We start from the raw sequence: 21,275 nt of genomic DNA, 5'->3' as shown, positions 1-21,275 counted from the left end.
GGTAGACGTTGGTAGGCTTCGAATAGACTAGGTTCAGAGTCCCCTCGACCAGGAACTGGCTGTCGGGTAGACGAAGAAGGGAGGGTGGGCGCAGAAAGCTGACTGTGTTCTTTTATAGCTTGTATCCCAAAATTCCACTTCATACTTTTACGGAAACAATGAGAAATCTAAATTAGCAAGTCGAACAAGGATTTGGACCTCACTCGAATCAGTGGATATTGGTAACCACGTCGTATGGATCCCGATGTAAGAGGCATGGATTTTGTGTATCTGGCTGCATGCTGACCAGTTACAGGTGATTAAACAGCACGGTGGTTTAAGTTTAATAAATATTCATATCTTAGTCTCTGCCACCACTCAGTGTTAGAAGTCAAACGCAAATTAAAGAGCAAAGCCCAAATGTTTGTCTATTATACTACACATACTACCAATGTCTAAATATTTACCTACAGAACACAAAGATATATTCTGTCGATTGTACTCATTACTTCGTGAGAATGGAGAGTTAGTTGTGTGTCAAAAGAACGTTATCTTCTTAATTCGTGTTGTCTGTAAATAAACGTTTTCTTCGAGGTAACTGATAATGTCCGAAGAGAGTATATGTACCAAAATACTACTGTAAATCGACGTTAGTGACACGGGTCTGTAATTCAGCGGATTACTTCTATTTCCTTTCTTGGGTGTTTTTGTGAGCTGTCCAACTTCGCAGTCTTTACGGATCTTTCGAGTAGCGAGCGGTTGAATATAATTTCGAAGTGTGGAGTTATTGTATCGGCATACTCCGAAGGGAACCTAACTGGTATAGAATCTGGGCTGGAGGCCTTGCCTCCGTTACACTGGGGATATCTACGTCTAGGTTACTCGTTTTGGGAGTTGGTGTTGATTCGAATTCTGGAATATTTATTTCATCTTCTTTGGTGGTGGGATTTCGGACAACCATGTTTATTAACTCTGCTAAAATATTTAAAAACACACAGCACCTAGTCCAAAGGGAATTTTATCCAGCTGACATCTTGTGCATGAAGCTCAGCGTAAAATGAAGTACAAATAAATGTTTAAGACCTGAAGACGACAGCTAAGAAGGTTGAAAACGGTTGTCTGTGCGATCTTAGCTTTTAAATGTTTTCAACAATTCTGCTAAAGAGACAGCTTACACTATGTTTGTCCGTCTTTTTATGGAGTACTACTGCGCGGTGTGGAATCTGTATCAGATATTATTGAAGGAGGACGTCGAAAAAGTTCGAAGAACGGCATCTCGATTTGCACTATCGCAAAACATGTGAGACAGTGTCACGTATATGATACGCGTGAACTGGGATGGATATCATTAGAACAAACGCGTTTTTCGTTGCAGCAGGATCTCCCTCATGAGATTTGAACCATCAACTTTCTCCTCCGAATGCGGAGACATTTTGTTGGCGCCCACCTAGATAGGGAGAAATGACGATCATTATAAAATAAGAGAAATCAGAGTGTGTATGGAAATATGTAAATGTTCGATTTTGCCGATTATTTACGATAAAAGTTTTACTGGGAAACTAACTACAGAGACGAGTGTAGCTTTGCTTTGCTTTATAGACACGTCGGACGACTTGAAATTTGCCTCGCTGTCTCTCGTACGACACAAGTTAGTGGAGTGACCAGCACTCCGTACTACGCTGTCAATGCGAGACCAGTACGTGGCGGTGCCGTATCGCTGTCGTCCAAGTGAGAAGAACTTAAGTCGTTTCAACTAGGTTTCTTTGCACTCCGCCGATGCGGGTTGCTTTTGTGTCTTATTGCAAGTCACATCGCATATCGTATCGCGTCAGTGAAAATCACAGGTTGTGGTAGAGATGATACAACCAAGAGCAGCGTGTTTTGTTACGCTTTAGTTTAGTAATCGCGAGGGCGTCAGGGCGATGCTCATCAAGCTGCTGTGGCAGACGCTACAACAGAAGGGTTGTGTACCAAGCAGAAGTTTAATGTTGAAATTCCCGAAGTGTACGTCCCTCGAAAAATCGGGCAACCTATCACTTCTTCCCACATACATCTCTCGAAATGACCACGGCGGAAAAGTCAGAGACATTACAGCTCGTATAGAGATTGAACACTACTCGTTCTTATCATGTACCATACGGAAATGGAACAGAAAAGGGCAGAAATTACGGTAACACTACCAATATGTAATGTGCTGCCAATACATAGAAAGAAAGATCCCTTATCATTTAGCTACAATATAGCAGGTCTGCAACTGGAAGCAGTTAATTCCATAAATTATCTGGGAGTAGGCATTAGGAGTGATTTAAAATGGAATGATCATATAAAGTTGATCGTCGGTAAAGCAGGTGCCAGACTGAGATTCTTTGGAAGAATCCTAAGGAAATGCAATCCGAAAACAAAGGAAGTAGGTTGCAGTACACTTGTTCACCCACTCCTTGAATACTGCTCACCAGCGTGGGATCCGTACCAGATAGGGTTGATAGAAGAGAGAGAGAAGATCCAACGGAGAGCAGTGCGCTTCGTTACAGGATCATTTAGTAATCGCGAAAGCGTTACGGAGATGATAGATAAACTCCAGTGGAAGACTCTGTAGGAGAGACGCTCAGTAGCTCGGTACAGGCGTTTGTTGAAGTTTCGAGAACATATCTTCACCGAGGAGTCAAGCAGTATATTTCTCTCTCCTACGTATATCTCGCGAAGAGACCACGAGGATAAAATCAGAGAGATTAGAGCCCAAACAGAGGCATACCGACAATCCTTCTTTCCACGAACAATACGAGACTGGAATGGAAGGGAGAACCGATATACTCAAGTTACCCCCTGCCACACACCGTCAGGTGGCTTGCGGAGTATGGATGTAGATGTAGAATATGCACCGTCAAACACCGGAAGTGACATGTGAAGTACAGATGTGTATGTTAATTCTGAACAAAACGGTCTTGGCTGCGAAAATATTGCTTTAATGACACGTCTCGCCATTGTAGAGCAGCATCGGATTATCACGGATTGAACGACATTCATAGAATTGTTATGCTGTGGAATAAGCGTACGTCCAGATCGAGGTTACCGGCGCTAGTGCTTCCGATACAGTCACGACGGCAGGTGCAGTGGTGCAGCGCTAGGACTACACTTACAGGTTGCACACATCTTGCTTCACTGCAGTGAAAACCACCAATCACTGCAAAAGACGTCGAGCATTTATACAATTTCCAATGTACGGGAACGCCAATGTATGGGGTGAACTACCTCCAGTAATGTATCAAATGTCAGACCATCAGCACACAAAAACCTTTGATAATATTGTTTTCGCTTAACCTAAATTCTCTCGAATAGTTTTCACGAGTGGCCTTTGACTCTCCTTGAACCAACTGTCATTCACTTTTTTTTCCCCCAGTTGCGCTAAAGTAGAGCAATTATCACATCGGGACCATCTTTATCCTCTAGCATTCCGAACTACAGTATTATGGCACAATATTATTAAGCAGCCTACAGAGAACGTCATTAAAACTGCACAATTTTATTAAGCAATATTATTGACTGTCTAGGGTTCGCATAGCGTTATTTAGGATGTCCGAGTCTGAGGCGGAAACGGCGGCCTGGGAGCTTTCCTAAACAGAAGAGGCGGGCCGCCGGAGACCCGGCTGAATGCACCGAGCAGAGGCGAGGGGGCGGCGCCCAAGGCCGAGCGAGTCCGCATTCCGGGCGCGAGGCCGCGAGTCCGGCCTCACAGCTGTGCCTGTACTTGCGGCCTTCCACCTCCACGGTCGCGGAGCGAGAGCCGTCGCCGACATCTGTATCGTCCATCTCCCATACGATGGCAGTCAGTATGTTCCAACAGTCATACATTACAAACTTCCTTGATTGATTTCAAACAAACCACTGCCGGGCTCTTTCTGTCTTTACACTGACGGTAAAAGCACATTACTCGTGGATTACTTTGTGCGACCTTACGCTATACTGTGACTGAACTCTGACCAGACACCTGACGCCTCAATACTAGACAACTGCGATGGATGTAACTGTAATGTCGCCGGAAGTAAAGTAAGAAGGAAGATAGTAGACGGGTCGGTTCTGGGGTAGGGGGCGAGGGCAGGATCGCGGTTTGTTGCGCCTCTCCACGCTACTCATCGTAACTTGTTGCGACGCAGACTATTAATGTGCCACAGACGCTTACGATTTTAATATAAGTACCAATAAAATATATCAAATGTTTTAATATAATCATAATAAATTCTTTAATTAGAGTAAGTGTTTTAATATAATAACAATAAATTTACATTAATGCTTAATTCATCAATTTAGCATAATTTCCGGGGATCTTCAATGCACATAAAAATAGTATTTGAAATGCCAGCCGCTGAGGCCGAGCTGTTCTAGGCGCTTCAGTCCGGAACTGCGCTGCTGCTACGGTCGCAGGTTCGAATCCTGCCTCTGGCATGGATGTGTGTGATGTCCTTAGGTTAGTTAGGTTTAAGTAGTTCTAAGTTCTAGGGCACTGATGACCTCAGATGTTAAGTCCCATAGTGCTTAGAGCAATTTTGAAAACCTTACGCCCAAAAGTAAGAGAAATATAATATATATATCATGAAACTGACTTAAAAACTACCCCAAACTGTAAAAAAAATTGGAGACTGGATTAATAAAAACTAGAAAAAGTTAATATGGTGGTTTTAATGCCTAGATAGGCTCCCCCCACCGGAGTACAACGTGCAAATTGTCTATATAACCATGCGAAACTGCAAAGAAAGTCCTCCTTTGAGATTTACTCAACTGGTGCGCCACATAAAATACATTGACAGGCAGCAAGGCATGTAACTTTAACCATTTCCTATTTAAAACTGGTAGCCAGTAAAAAAAAAGAGAGGGACTTTCTCCTAAGTGCAGTTGCTTGAGTAGGATAAAATATGTTTATTAATGTTGACACTAATTATGTATAGATGTCCTGTAAACCGAACCGTCGCAGATCATTCCGATAAAAAATCGTTCAAATGATCTAAGAAACATGTAAATAACTTAAATTGGCTTCAAAGTAGTATATGTCGTTATAGCGTTGGCCCTTTATGTCAATTTCTGCACTTCGTCGTTTTGTGGCAAGTTCACATAGTTAACATCAATTCTCGTCACTTTTGAAGATTTTTTCTAGGAATTAATTGTTCACGTTTTTCATTTCAATCAGTTCGCCTCGGGTTTCTTTTTTTTTTTTTCTTTTCTTTCCTGGAGTCAAGGTGTGCAGGGAAACCTTTGCATACACATTCTCTCCGCCGAATCATTCTGGAGAATGTCTTTGAACGCTTGATGTATATATGTTCCTGTATTGCGATTAGTGGCACAACAGCTTTGACACAGTACAGCCGACCGTCCACTACTTAACACTGGCTGCTCGCAACTAACTGGTCGCATGCACATTTGTTGTTTACGGTTGCTAGTTCGAGCTGCCACCGTAGTTACTGTGCTGACGTCGATTACACGCCAGGAACAAAATCAGTCTCGGAATTTTTTGGACGGAGTGTAATAGCAACAAACTCTCACCACTTCGATAACGCCATAATTTACACAATGCAAAATCGCAGTGAGCACTCACAGTTATTAGTAATTCACGTAGCGTTACAACTTGAAATGAGGATAATGTTTCTCTCAGTCGTTTCCGCCACGTCACTCTCGTCGGCACGGAAAAATTAATTTCGAGAATGAAAATTTCACTCTTCAGAGCAGTATTAGGAACTTCCTGAAAGATGAAAACTGTCTGGCGGACCGGTCCGCGAACCCAGGGCCTTGCCTTTCGCGGGAAAGTGCTGAAATATCGCTTAATTGTGGGAAAGCCATTTCTCCGCAATTTCCTTTCTTAAATCCACATACATACTCCGCAAGCCACCATACGGTGCGTGGTGGAGAGTACCGTGTGCCACTAGTGGTCGTTCCATTTACTGCTCCACTCGCAAATAGAGCGAGGGAAAAACCACTGTTCATATGAGCCCTAATTTCTCGTATTTTATTCTGGTGGTCCTTACGGGAAATGTATTTTGGCGGCGATTGAGTCGTTCTACAGTCAGCTTCAAATGCCAGTTCTCTAAATTTTCTCAACAGTGTTACCTCCAGGGATTCCCATTTAATTTCCCGAAGCGTCCTCGTAACAATAGCGTGTTGTTCGAATCTATCGGTAACACATCTAGCAACCATCCTTTGAATTGCTTCGAAGTCCTCCTTTAATCCGAATTGTTACGGATCCCACTAGCGTCCTATATGCGGTGCCCTTTACAGATGAACCATGTCGCGTCCCAGCACAGCCTCACTATACCAGAATGAAGTAAGTGCGAACTGCGTAGCGCAATCGGGACGTTAACGACAATGGGTTAGTTACAAATTGCTGTCAACCTTTATGTTGGAGATGAAAGGGAGAGAATCTCCTTGGTTTGAAGCAAATAAGTTTCCTGAAAATAGGTTACACAATTGCAATAGGCAGAAAAAATTGGTTAGTTTATATCAAGTTTATTCTCACATATGTGAGGTGTTGGACCATAAACCCTTTAGTAAGATTCAGTCTATTTATTCGGACTTGCTACTTCAAAGCTAATTGTACAAAATACAAGTACAAAGCAATCACTTGTTCTTGGTTAGCACTGAAATCTCTCAAAGCAATTGAGACAAAGACTGACAGCCTCTGTTCAACACTATTCCAACGAAACTCGAAAAATCCTACTTGACCTGCAGTTCCTGAGTGTCCACTAGAGTCTATCACCGTCTTCTCGTAGTTGAAGTCTTTATTAGCTGTATCGGCCGCTATGGGCCTACTCGGCGCCGCTGGCGTCTCGCTGCGGAATCTCCAAACTGCCGGCACTGGCTCTGAATCTCTCCCTCTAGCTATTGCGCTGGCTGGCCTTTTATTTCGTTTCTCATGTACTTGGGTGCACACGAGTTAATTTGTTTCACACGACCCTTTCATTTCTAAGTGATCGGATTGCACAAGAATGCCTATGGTTCCACACGACACTCTTGTTTCTAATTGGTCGGCTTGAGCAAGAATGCCTTCGCTTCCACACGACACTTTAGTTTCTAGCTGCACACAACTTAATTTGGTTCCACACGAGTCTTTTCCGCACGTGACTGACACTGTCTCTTGCTGTATTATCGCCCTGGTTTTTGCGTCTTCCATTGCGCAAGTCTGATTCATGCTGCTTCCTCTGGCAGAAAGTCAAACACTAAGTTATTTGATCAAAAAGCCATTCTTGGCAGCCTCCGCCGCTTATCTTGTCCCTACGTCATGGTGGACTACTTCTTAATGTCGGCTGGCTGTTTGCCTATGGAGCCTGGGCTCTTATTATAGTCACAAAAGCAAGAATAAAAATTAAAAATTTCTACGGTCACAACAACCATACTTTCCACTAATTCTCTCCATAAACCGAAATCGACCATTCGCCTTCCCTAACGCAATTCTCACATGTTCGTTCTGTTTCATATCGCTTTCCAACGTTAAGCTCACATATTTACACGACGTACTGTGCCAAGCAGGACTCTACTAATGCTGTATTCGAACTTTCGGTATTGTTTCTCCTACTCATCTCCATTAACTTAAATTTTCTACATTTACAGCTAGCTACCATTCATTAGACCAGCTTGAAATTTTGTATCAGTCATTTTGTATCTTCCTACAGTCGCTCGACTTCGACACCTTCGCATACACCACAGCATTATCAGCAAACAATTGCAGGTTGCTGCTTACATTTGTAAATATAGACAATAATACCGGCTCTGTCACACTTCCGTGGGGCATTCCTGACTAGCGTTTTGTCTCTGATGAACACTCGCCCTCGAGGCAACATATCGGGCCGGCCGCGGTGGTCTCGCGGTTCTAGGCGCGCAGTCCGGAACCGTGCGACTGCTACGGTCGCAGGTTCGAATCCTGCCTCGGGCATGGATGTGTATGATGTCCTTAGGTTAGTTAGGTTTAAGTAGTTCTAAGTTCTAGGGGACTGATAACCACAGCAGTTGAGTCCCATAGTGCTCAGAGCCATTTGAACCATTTTTTGACAACATATCGGGCTCTATTAATAAGCCTTCGAGTCACTCATACATCTGATAACTTATTTCGTATCCTCTTATATTACAGAATTACTAGAGACGTAGGTATGCAGGAGAACTACTTAGAGGTCTGAAAGGTAGCGGAAGTGGTACTTGTGCAAGTGAAGCTGTCACACCAGGTCGTGAGTAGTGTTTGGATAGCTCACTTGGTCGAGGACAATTATCCGAACAGCTCGAGTCCACGGTTCGAGTTCCGGTCCGGTACACAGTTCTAGGCTACCAGAAAGATTCAGTGATGGTTGCAGAGAATAGGATGCAGACCGGAAAATCAGACAGCCGCGGCCTTTGGTTTCAATTAGCTCGCCAGGAGCGCGAGGCGCGCCGCCGGGATACAGCGGCGACCGCGACGTCGGCCGGCCGACCGCAGCCGACAAACGAAATTAGAAGCGCGGTCGCCCCTCCGCCATATCGGAAATCAAACCACGGTAATGGGATTGAGGTTAAATGATCAGAGCGCCGCGCCGCGTGTCCAAATTCCCATTTCGTACCCGCTGGCGCGCGTAGCGAAAGTAACAGCAAATGTAGATCCGCTCATTTGTCGCAATGACACGTGTGGCCCCGTGGGCTGGCATCGTAGCCATAAGCGCGCTTTCATGATTTACTTCTGCAGAGGAGGACGAGGAACAATCGTGTTAAATATGAGAACTACAACGCTAAGTTAAAGCTGACCAAGGATGAATCGCACAGTTTGTGTCCAATTATTTTCCTATTGACTGCTAAGACACCGTTTTCAACGCTAATTCGTGCTCGTTCCGTGTGCCTATCCGAAATTGCACGCAGTATCATGGCTCTCACTATATTACACAGCGATCACAAAAGTCATGGGATACATCCTAAAATCGTGTCTGACCTCCCTTTGCCCGGCATAATGCAGCAACTGGACGTGACATTGACACAAGTCGCTGGAAGTCCCCAGCAAACCACTCGCTAACAGCTGTGGCCCAGTCACACGACGTCGTTGTCTCGGAACATGAAGTTCATGAATGGCTGCAAATGGCCTCCAAATAGCCGAAGATCACCATTTCCATTCATTGATCGGTTCAGTTGGACGAGACGACCCAGTCCACTCCATGTAAACACAGCCCACAACATTATGCAACCACCACCAGCTTGCACAGTGCCTTGTTGACAGCTTGGAGCCATGGCTTCGTGGAGTCTGTGCCACAGTCGAATCCTACCATCAGCTCTTACTAACTGAAATGAGGACTCATCTGACCAGGCCATGGTTTTCCAGACGTCATGATGGTGACGAGCCCAGTAGAGACACTGCAGGCGATGTGCTGTTAGCATAGGTAGTCGCGTCGGTCGCCTGATGCTATAGTCCATTAACACTAGAAAGTAAAATTCTGTGTACCGACTTGACAGAAAATCCTAGGAAGTTCTGGTCTTACGTTAAATCACCAAGTGGATCGAAACAGCATATCCAGACACTCTGGGATGATGATTGCATTGAAACACAGGATGACACGAATAAAGCGTAAAGCTGAAATACTAAACACCTTTTTCCAAAGCTGTTTCACAGAGGAAGACCGCACTGCAGTTCCTTCTCTAAATCCTCGCACGAACGAAAAAATACATGACATCGGAGTAAGTGTCCAAGGAATAGAAAAGCAACTGAAATCACTCAACAGAGGAAAGTCCACTGGACCTCACGTGATACCAATTCGATTCTACACAGAGTACGCGAAAGAACTTGCCCCCTTTCTAACAGCCGTGTACCGCAAGTCTCTAGAGGAACGGAAGGTTCCAAATGCTTGGAAAAGAACACAGGTAGTCCCAGTTTTCAAGAAGGGTCGTCGAGCAGATGCGCAAAACTATAGGCCTTTATCTCTGACATCATCTGTTGTAGAATTTTAGAACATGTCTTTGCTCACTTATGTCATTTCTGGAAACCCAGAATCTGATCTGTAGGAATCAACATGGATTCCGGAAACAGCGATCGCGTGAGACCCAACTCGCTTTATTTGTTCATGAGACCCAGAAAATATTAGATACAGGCTCCCAGGTAGATGCCATTTTCCTTTACTTACGGAAAGCGTTCGATACAGTTTCGCACTGTTGCCTGATAAACAAAGTAAAAGCCTACGGAATGTCAGACCAGCTGTGTGGCTGGATTGAAGAGTTTTTAGCAAACAGAACACAGCATGTTGTTCTCAATGGAGAGACGTCTACAGACGTTAAAGTAACCTCTGGCGTGCCACAGGGGAGTGTTATGGGACCATTGCTTTTCACAATATATATAAATGACCTAGTAGACAGTGTCGGGAGTTCCATGCGGCTTTTCGCGAATGATGCTGTAGTATACAGAGAAGTTGCAGCATTAGAAAATAATGAAGGAATATCTGCAGCGGATAGGCACTTGGTGCGGGGAGTGGCAACTGACCCTTAACATAGACAAATGTAATGTGTTGCGAATACATAGAAAGAAGGATCCTTTATTGTATGATTATATGATAGCAGAACAAACACTGGTAGCAGTTACTCCTGAAAATATTTGGGAGTATGCTTACGGAACGATTTGAAGTGGAATGGTCATACAAAATTAATTGTTGGTAAGGCGGGTGCCAGGTTGAGACTCATTGGAAGACTCCTTAGAAAATGTAGTTCATCAACAAAGGAGGTGGCTTACAAAACACTCGTTCGACCTATACTTGAGTATTGCTCATCAGTGTGGGGTCCGTACCAGGGCGGGTTGACAGAGGAGATAGAGAAGATCCAGAGAAGAGCGGCGCGTTTCGTCACAGGGTTATTTGGTAAGCGTGACAGCGTTACGGAGATGCTTAGCAAAGTGGCAGACTCTGCAAGAGAGGCGCTCTGCATCGCGATGTAGCTTGCTGTCCAGGTTTCGAGAGGGTGCGTTTCTGGATGAGGTATCGAATATATTGCTTCCCCCTACTTATACCTCCTGAGGAGATCACGAATGCAAAATTAGAGAGATTCGAGCGCGCACAGAGGCTTTCCGGTAGTCGTTCTTCCTGCGAACCATACACGACTGCAACAGGAAAGGGAAGTAATGACAGTGGCACGTAAAGTGCCCTCCGCCACACACCGTTGGGTGGCTTGCGGAGTACAAATGTAGATGTAGATGTAGATTTCGCCGCACTGTCCTAACGGACACGTTCCTCGTACGTCAATACTGATTTCTGCAGTTAGCAGTGACAAATCTAAGCAAGCGTCGGTCGTTAAGTGAAGGCCATCGACTACTGAGTTGTCCGTGGTGAGAGGTAATGCCTGAAATTTGGTATTCCCGGCACATTCTTGACACTGTGGGTCTCAGAGTAGCGAATTCCCTAACGATTTCCGAATTGGAATGTCCCATGGGTCTAACACCAACTACCGTTCCGCGTTCAAAGTCTGTCAATTCCCGCCGTGCGGGCATAATCATGTTGGAATCCTTTTCCCATGAATACAAATGACACCTCTGTCAGCGCACTGCCCTTCTACAGTTTGTGTACGCGTTACTTCCGCCATCTGTATATGTGCATACCGCCATCCCACGACTTTCGTCATCTCAATGTACAACACGGTGCAGTGACTCCCGAAGTTTGCTCCATGGGAACTTTGTGTGGTGTCGTATGAGGAACGAGATTCCATGTCAAAGTTAGTGCCTCAAGATAGAACCACAAATAAGGGAAATCGCTGCCTGACGCAGCAACGTAAGGGAGACGCCGGCGAAGACACGCCCTCGAGATGTTCCACGTGCCACCGCTGCTACGTGCCAGCTTATGCAGAGCGCAAAGCCACTCAGGCCTATCGTTAATAATCGCTTACTTCAGATCCTGCAGTGCGAGAACTATCTATCAAAGTTTATAGTCGACTGTACGTTATGGTATGGCTATCATTCTATATCGAACCAACCGGTAACTTTTATCGTTCAGTGACAGGAACGCAAGTGACATTCCTGCTGACCTGAATTATTTCCAAGTTTGTCTTCTTCAAATTTTAATGAAGTGTTTGAATATTTTGTGTACGTTGTAGTATCCGTCGGCCTCCTCCAGAAGTAATCTGGAATTGCTACAACGTCCCACTATTCTTAGTCCCGCAAAAATCCCAAATGAGTTCCACGAAAACTTTGACCTTTAAATTAAAAAAGAACGTTTATCAACGATATTAAGCTATATATATACATGAACACTTGTCACTGCAAAACTAACCGTCCCGACCTGTAAACAATGATATTCCGCAGTATCAATACCATTACATAGTGTTTTGAAGCACCGAATTATTTGTCACAGACTCTGAGCAAGCACAATTGAAAAGAAATTTTCTGGCTTAATGTGGACAAGTCCGTCTCTTGAGAGGGATTTATTCTGAGAAAGATGTGGAATTGACTGTTCACATACAAAAACGTAGGAAATATTCAAATGGTTCAAATGGCTCTGAACACTATGGGACTTAACTTCTGAGGTCATCAGTTCCCTAGAACTTAGAACTACTTAAACCTAACTAACCTAAGGACATCACACACATCCATGCCTGAGGCAGGATTCGAACCTGTGACCGTAGCGGTCGCGCGGTTCCAGACTGAAGCGCCTAGAACCACTCGGCCACTCCGGCCGGCGCAGGAAATATACTGAAGTCATCTAAACAATTACGTTTCATCGATGATCTGGTTAGGATGATACAAACTATCCTTAAAGAAAGAAATTCAGGTCTAAGAAGCCGCTTATTACTAATAATTAATTATTACTTGCGGTCTATATATTTTAACACCATTTAATAGAATCAATTGAGGTTATGCATTATGAGATAAACGTACACATGTAAAATAAACAGCCTGTCAAAATAACGAAGTACTTAATAATATTTACACTCCTGTGCTTCTGTCTTCTGAAACATCCAATTTTCATTTCATGTCTTTCCTTTTTCAGCTGAATGCAGTGTCTTCCGTAGTTTACTGTTTGCCATTTTGAACAGTAGGCATACTGGACAACGAATCGACGACGCATTCTCATGAAACGAGATGACTCTACAGACACTGGTGTTTATTCCAGTTCAACATCTGCGTGTACCGTGCGGAACTTTTATGTCTGTGAGTCTATAGTAAGCAAGCAGAACTACTGTGTGTGGTATGAAACAATAAGCTAAAAATGGAAATGCTAGCAACTGAGAAAAAGTGATCTTAATAGCTCATTAAACATGAATTATATCAAGCTCCTCAGGAAAACTAAAAAATGTGACAGAAAGCTGTTCGTAAGTTGCAGCGCATTACTTCTGAAACGATAACATTCAAACACATGAACTACTGTCATCTATCAATTAAATTATTCTGCTTCCCTAAGTTTGATGTCTTTCATAGCAGAAAATATTAAAATAAAACAACACTGAAAAACAAGAGTGGGTAGAAAACGCGATTTGCCGAATTTCATCGATGTTAGCAGCTTTTCAGTCGTACTGACAAGGCAAACTACGTCGAAGGGACAAAAAGAAATGCTAGTGGAAAGGTTCTTGATTCGACAGTAATGACGGTTTAGATTATTTTTCACTAAAGTTCAGGCGGAATCTGCAGCACGGCGCATGTCCGCTGCGCAGCTGTCGGCTTTACAGACAGTTTTTGCCAAACTCCGGCACCGACTGAATGGTCTGTCGTCGATATACAGAGCCTTATCTGGACAGCTGATAAGCAGCACACAGCGGCGCTGTATCGCGACAAAACGCGGTCGGATGTGCCGCTTTATCTGTGGACGACGAGATGGCGCGGCAGATAGCACAGCAATTCGCAATTTGACAGTCTGTGTACGTGTACCTGTGAAGAGGCAAACATCCATATGCTGGAATGGGCTATAGCGACACCTTTGAGTATCGACCTGCAAAATACTTACAGGAGTTCGCTTAAGTTGATCTAGTGCAAGTGGCATTGTTGCCGCTCCAGAATTTTCGCAGATACTAAGAACAGCGCTGCAGTTGCGACGCCGGGAGATATGTAGGATGTGGTATGTATTGGAACGTGAACTTTGTCGGGGCGGACGCCATAGTTAGATGTATCTTGACCCAACTTTGCCATTAATTTTACCAAAGGGTAATTGAACATATAAGCCTTAATGATGGTGGAACAGGCAAATATGGAAAAACGATCTCTTAATGCTGGCCACTGTTCCTGATAACTGTTATATCATCCAAAAATGTCATATTCTTTTTATTTGATAGCAAAATAGTTACGGAAAAACAAGACGCGAGGCGCTGGTAGAGGAATATTCACAGAATCAATCGAAATCTTGAATCACGTCGTAAACCGGAATTGTTTATGTTTAAGTGAGGCGTAACTGACTTGTATTTTCCGTTTTCTGAAAACTCTCACCTTTCCAAGCAAAGCTATCTTAAGCTTTGGTCCATGCAAACATTTGTAGTTTTTGAGTAAGGGTTCTCTGCAATAAGATACGACCTGTTCGTATAGAAGTAGTCTTAGGTTTTGCGACGATGTTCTTAAACTCAGAGAGAAAAAGAGCACATACCGAATATTGCGATGATAAATATATGACGAACTTCACCCATCGATCTGATCTGTACATCTGTGTGAGACAAAAGCTACCGACCAAAAAACGAATGCAGACAATGTTCTCATTGAATGAGCTTGGAGTTTGTAACTGCTGGTTGAGGATTTGACTTGCTCCGGGTGTGAGCTTTCGAAATGCTAAACGAGAAAGAAAGTGGTCATCAAAAGGTAGCAACATGACCATTTTTTTACGATGTTAATATGTTACAAGGCATTCAAAACGATAAATACAGGGCTATTACAAATATTGAAGCGATTTCATAAATTCACTGTAGCTCCATTCATTGACATATGGTCACGACACACTACAGATACGTAGAAAAACTCATAAAGTTTTGTTCGGCTGAAGCCGCACTTCAGGTTTCTGCCGCCAGAGCGCTCGAGAGCGCAGTGAGACAAAATGGCGACAGGAGCCGAGAAAGCGTATGTCGTGCTTGAAATGCACTCACATCAGTCAGTCATAACAGTGCAACGACACTTCAGGACGAAGTTCAACAAAGATCAACCAACTGCTAACTCCATTCGGCGATGGTATGCGCAGTTTAAAGCTTCTGGATGCCTCTGTAAGGGGAAATCAACGGGTCGGCCTGCAGTGAGCGAAGAAACGGTTGAACACGTGCGGGCAAGTTTCACGCGTGGCTCATGCCACAACTGGAGACCGACAGCGCCGACTTCATCATTCAACAGGATGGTGCTCCACCACACTTCCATCATGATGTTCGGCATTTCTTAAACAGGAGATTGGAAAACCGATGGATCGGTCGTGGTGGAGATCATGATCAGCAATTCATGTCATGGCTTCCACACTCTCCCGACTTAACCCCATGCGATTTCTTTCTGTGGGGGTATGTGAAAGATTCAGTGTTTGAACCTCCTCTACCAAGAAACGTGCCAGAACTGCGAGCTCGCATCAACGATGCTTTCGAACTCATTGATGGGGACATGCTGCGCCGAGTGTGGGAGGAACTTGATTATCGGCTTGATGTCTGCCGAATCACTAAAGGGGCACATATCGAACATTTGTGAATGCCTAAAAAAACTTTTTAAGTTTTTGTATGTGTGTGCAAAGCATTGTGAAAATATCTCAAATAATAAAGTTATTGTAGAGCTGTGAAATCGCTTCAATCATTTGTAATAACCCTGTACATGCACATCACGCTCCGTTTTCGCTTCACCGGTTATTTAAAAGAGAGACGTCCAGTACATACCATTATTTACTGCAGCACTTGTCACTCTGTTTTACGTATGATCTGTATGATTACAAAGGCCCTCTTTGACATACGAATGCTCTCATTTCTATTCTAATTAATACAATCGTTTCAATCACAAATAATCGTTTACTGAACCTTAATACGCTGTGGAAGGTGTTTGTGTCCTTTTGGGTGATTACTCCTATCATTGCAGCTTTAAGCTCCGATTCATACAAGTTTTATTACGAAGTATGAGCCTTTTACTACAGAATCACTCACGCAATGAAGGGGATACATTTGGTGAATATGGCAGAAACTAGACAGTTACAAATATTCATTATGGTGCAGAACAGACACAGATTTGCTGTTGAATTCAGAAAATGACATGAAATGTAAGGACGATTAAAAAGTTTCCGTTGGAAGGCCTTACAGTCCGGAATCAGTATGCCGATCAGGCAAAATCGCAGTTTCCATTGAGGCAATCATACCACCGACACACCACGTTGAAGATACCAGTTTTGGTAAAACACCGAGTCCTGCTGCGTATAATGTCTGACATGAATAATCGTCAGCTCTTCAAGGACTGTTTTAAGGAATCGAAGATGTGATAGTCGCACGGGGAGAGATGAGGACTCTAGGGCGGGTGCTCGCCTGTCTTCCACCTGAGATGACATAACTTCTGCATTACATTTGGGATATGGAGGTGTGCTTTACCATTAAGCGGCAGCACCCCTTGGCGCAGATTTTCCGGACGTTTCGCCTTTATTGCGCGCCGTTATTTCTCCAGCGCTGCGCAGTACCCTTCCCTAGTGACGGAGATATCAAATTCCTTGAAATAAAGAAGGAAAGCAGATTGGGTTTAACGTCCTGTCGATATCGAGGTCATTAAAGACGGAGTACAATCTTGGATTGCGCCAAGAATGGGGAAGGAAATCGGACGTACCCTTTCAAAGGAACCATCCCGCCGTTTTCCTGGAGCGATTTAGGGAAATCACGTAAAACCTAAATCTGGATGGCTCGAAGCGGATGATTCCTTGAAATGAATTACCTACCGCATCGACGGGCGTCTTATGTCGAATCGCAACCAGAACGGAACTTGGCTTTCCATTCCACAACGGTAGTTTTCGGCAAATATGCTGTCCCACATACATCCTTCATTCTCTGATGGATATCTGCTGGCGTTTGTCCTTCGGCAGCTAAGAAATGAACAACAGCAAGTTGGTCCTCTTTTGAGGCATCTGATATGATGTCGCCATGGTCGACTTTTCCAAATGACGTCGGAAAGACACGAATGTCACGTTAATTCCTTGCCTGCATGTATGTGCTCATACACACGCATCGGAGTCGCGCTATGTTCCATATAAGCTACAGCAACGTCCTCCGATGGAAAGATTTTGATTGCCTCATATATTTACAGAGGTACTGACATTATTTAATACTAGAACCGATGTCAGTTTTGAACAGATAAAAATATTTTTGCAAAGCTATTAGAATACTGTGGCCATTAATATTCGTTTTCTCTTTCCTCGACTCATCCGTTCCTCTGCCAGTATCTAACAAAATTTGAGTCTTGAAAGAATTAGGATGTCTAACTTTCAGTGCGAGATTTTGCCACAGAAACAGCGTCACACTATTAATCCACAGAGACCACGTTACTTTACCGTACACCTCTGTAACCATAGACTATACGACATTAACAAAACAATATTTTTTTCTGAGAGTGACTGTATTTCTGATTTCACCGTATAACGCAAGCATGGTCACAATGGATAAAATGCTGTACAAGCGTGGTTTATATTGCAATGAGTAACATCATCTGATTCGAATTTTCTGCTTCATCAACGACACAAGATAAATGCTTCTCGCTAAAGCTTGACACAGGCGACAGTTACAAATCGCCTTTCCATTTTTAGCGTGAACAGTATGACGTATTTAACGCATGATGAGGCTAGGACGTGCACAGCATGTCATTCACTTTCCGATACGCGCATTCGTATCGATGGTAACGAGTACGCGGTGTCCAGATGTTTCACTGTATCCCACAGAGGCTCTTTACTGGATAATAATGCGCAGTTACCATATGCGTGACTGTTTGTTTTTACCGGTCCGAGTTCACGCATGTACAGTTCTGTTTGCATGTCTACAATTGCACAATCTGTTACGACTCGTGCAGATGTCACAACTGTTTAGCATCTGTCATGCACGAAAATGGCTGTTATTCCCTCCCACGATTGACTTTTGTGTCAACCGCTTCATTATTGTGCCCAGTTTTCTGCGTACGAATGACAGTGGATACCTTCAAAATTACATCGTGCACGCGAGAGGCGAGTAAAAAAAAAGGAACCTACTTTCTGTTTCTTTGAAATGGATAAAAGAAGAACTGAAAAAGTGTTAAGGGAATTTAACCTTTTCGCATGCGTGATATAAGAAATTCTCTAAGTATTGTCTTGCGCACGGAAAACTATAACAGTGAGCAAAGAGTGACGAAGAAATCAGTTCATTAAAATGAACTGCAGGTGTTGTTCTGGTTACCATAAAAAATATTAGCATGCAGCAGCACCAATGTGTGTGAATCATGACTTTTAGATCAGAAGTAATAGTTTAGGAACAAGCTTAGGCTATGTTCGGCTTCCTGTTATGTTAATGGCAGGGATAAACTTTGGATAATACTAAACAGCTGTCATCTTATTAGCCTCTCATCCTTTTCTTTATTTACTAATGAAGATGTGTAAAGCTAATATTATTTCTTTGAAAAGGATTTCAAATTTACAGGATGTATACACACACATTAGCGTGACTTCACTCTTATGATGACTGAGTGTTAACATTTCTCCACTCAGTATTGCAGATTAGAGTAGTACAGTCATGCACTTGAAATATAGATTCAGTATTATATGAATTACATTGATCAAATAATCACGCAAGTGACTCCACACGCTTGTCTAGCAACCCTGTGCAGTTTGCGAAGTGGGAACGGCATTCCCGTTCATTTTTCTATGATACGTGGTTTGTGTAGTAATACTTAGTGGCTCACATTAGCGATATATTACATATGCAAAACGCCGTTCTTGTCACGCAACTGCTGGCGGTTGTGTCGTCAAATATCTGATGTAAAAGGGTAATATTTCATTCTATGTTTTATGATGATAGCGATCTCGTTTACGCGAAATCACATTTAATGAGATTCTGCAATATGTTTAGGAATGGTACGTATAAAGAAAATTGTGCTTCTTGGCTAGCAAAGGAAGATGGAGTAAACAGAACTTGTCATTACAATGAGATATTACTCTTTCCAGCCCATTGGATCCATTTTGACCCATTACAGTTTTGATAAATTTCTGAAATATCCACGATAACCCACAGGTTACACATGGCACCATTGCATTCTAGAGTGGAGACTACGCCTCTAGATGGCAGCACCTACAGGATTATGAGTATACAGGACATTTCTTCTACCTTGTAATCAAGTGAATGCATGGAGTTGTTACATCAAGGGTTCTGCTAATGAAGTTGAATTACTTTTTAGGTAAATTTTGTTTATTTTTATTTAAAAATACGTAATTACAGTGTATGAAATGCTTTTAAAAATGTATTTTTTACAGAGAAGTATGTGTATTACTTTCGTATTATAAGGCCACATCAGTCACTTTGATGCCCAAATAGCAGAACACATCTACTACTTTCAGTGTTGTTTCCTAATCCAATTCCCTCAGCATCACTTTATTCAATTAGTCTACGTTTCATTATCCTTGTTTTGCTTTTGTTGATGGTCATCTCATGTTCTCCTTTCATGACACTATTCATTCCATTTAGCTGCTCTTACGAGGCCTTTACCGTCTCTGACAGAATTACAATGTCATCAGCAACTTCAGAGTTTGTAGTTCTTCTCCCTCGACTGTAAATCCTACCCCAACTTTGCGTTTCGTTTCATTTATTACTTGCTCAGTGTACAGACTGAATAACATCGGGGATAGGCTCACTCTCTTTCCAACGACTGCTTCCCTTTCATGCCCCTCGACTCCTATAATTGCGGTCCGGTTTCTGTACGAGTTGTAAATGGCCTATCGCTCCCTGTATTTTACCCCTGCGATCTCCATAATTTCTAAGGGAGTATTCCAGTCAACATTGTCAAAAGCTTTCTCTAAATCTACAAATTCTATAAACGTAGATTTGCCTTTCTGTAACCTAGCTTCTAAGAGAAATCGTAGGGACAGTATTGCCTCATGTATTCCTACATTTCTCCGGAACCTAAACTGATCTTTCCCGAGGTCGACTTCTACCAGTTTTTCTATTCTTCTGTAAAGTAGCCTTGTTGATTCATCCGACTAGTCATTTGCGTGTTACAAAAAAACAGCGACAGCTGTGTAAATATTGGATTGCGTGAAAAATAGTACATAAATTTTTGAGTGCTTTCAGTGTTACCTGCAGTCATCTGATATTTTCTTGGCGCATGGAAAAGCCACTGTACTGGGTGAAAAGTATTTGAACCGACAAACTCTGGGAGGTTGTAGGGGACATCAAAACAAATATTTTTCCCTAATGTCATTTTTTCCTATGAGGAGTATTTAAACCGGCAGAGGATGATTTCTCTGGCGGCAAATTAATTAAACCAACGAACACTCTGCCTCTGCCAATACACGTTTCTGGGAACCGTCGGTCCAGGAATCGACGCACACGATGAATGAAATGTGCCGGCGCCCCGTCATGTTGGAACCACATGCGTTGGCTTGTAGGGAGCGGGACGTTTTCCAGTAATTTTGGCAATGCTCTGGCGAGAAAATTCCAATAGTGGCTGCCATTTAATGGCCTGTGTAGCAGATACGGCCAAATTAGACAGTCCCCAACAACACCGGCCCACACATTAACGAAGAATCGCACTTGATGAGCGCTAGTAACTGTGGCATGTGGGCTACCCTCACTCCAAACATGCGAATCGTGCATGTTGAAGACTCCATCACGCCCGAACGTTGCTTCCTCGGTAAACAACACAGAGGATGGAAATGTAGGATACTTTCACACTGTTCCAGGTACCACTGCGAAAACTGTGCTCTGGGTGGATAATCAACTGGTTCCAGGTTGTGGACACGCTGTAAGTGAAATGGACGTAACAATTGCTCTCGAAGGACTGTTCTTACATTCGTCTGATTCGTCCCCATGTTACGTGCAATTGCACGAGTGCTGATTGAAGGATGCTCCTTCACATGCTCCAAGACAGCTTCCTCAAATTGCAGCGTTCTTACCATGCGACGGCGTCCCTGTCCAGGCAATCTTCTAAATGACTCGGTCTCACGCAGACGTTGGTACACAGCAGCAAAGGTCGTATGATGCGGGATACGGCGATTAGGATATTGTTGTTGATAAACCCGCTGTGCACCTCGTCCGTTGTGGTGCGCTACGTAGTACGCACCAACCATATCAGTGTAATCACTCCAGGTGTATCGCTCCATTAGTAAACAGAGGCAATGCACTACTACACTGGTGGAAAGCAGTTTCCTACAACCGAAGAGCGTAATACGGCTTCTAACAACTGAAGA

Source organism: Schistocerca serialis, chromosome 1 (assembly GCF_023864345.2).
Source record: "Schistocerca serialis cubense isolate TAMUIC-IGC-003099 chromosome 1, iqSchSeri2.2, whole genome shotgun sequence".
Classification (NCBI taxonomy): Eukaryota; Metazoa; Arthropoda; class Insecta; order Orthoptera; family Acrididae; genus Schistocerca; species Schistocerca serialis.
This window is presented reverse-complemented; position numbering follows the sequence as displayed.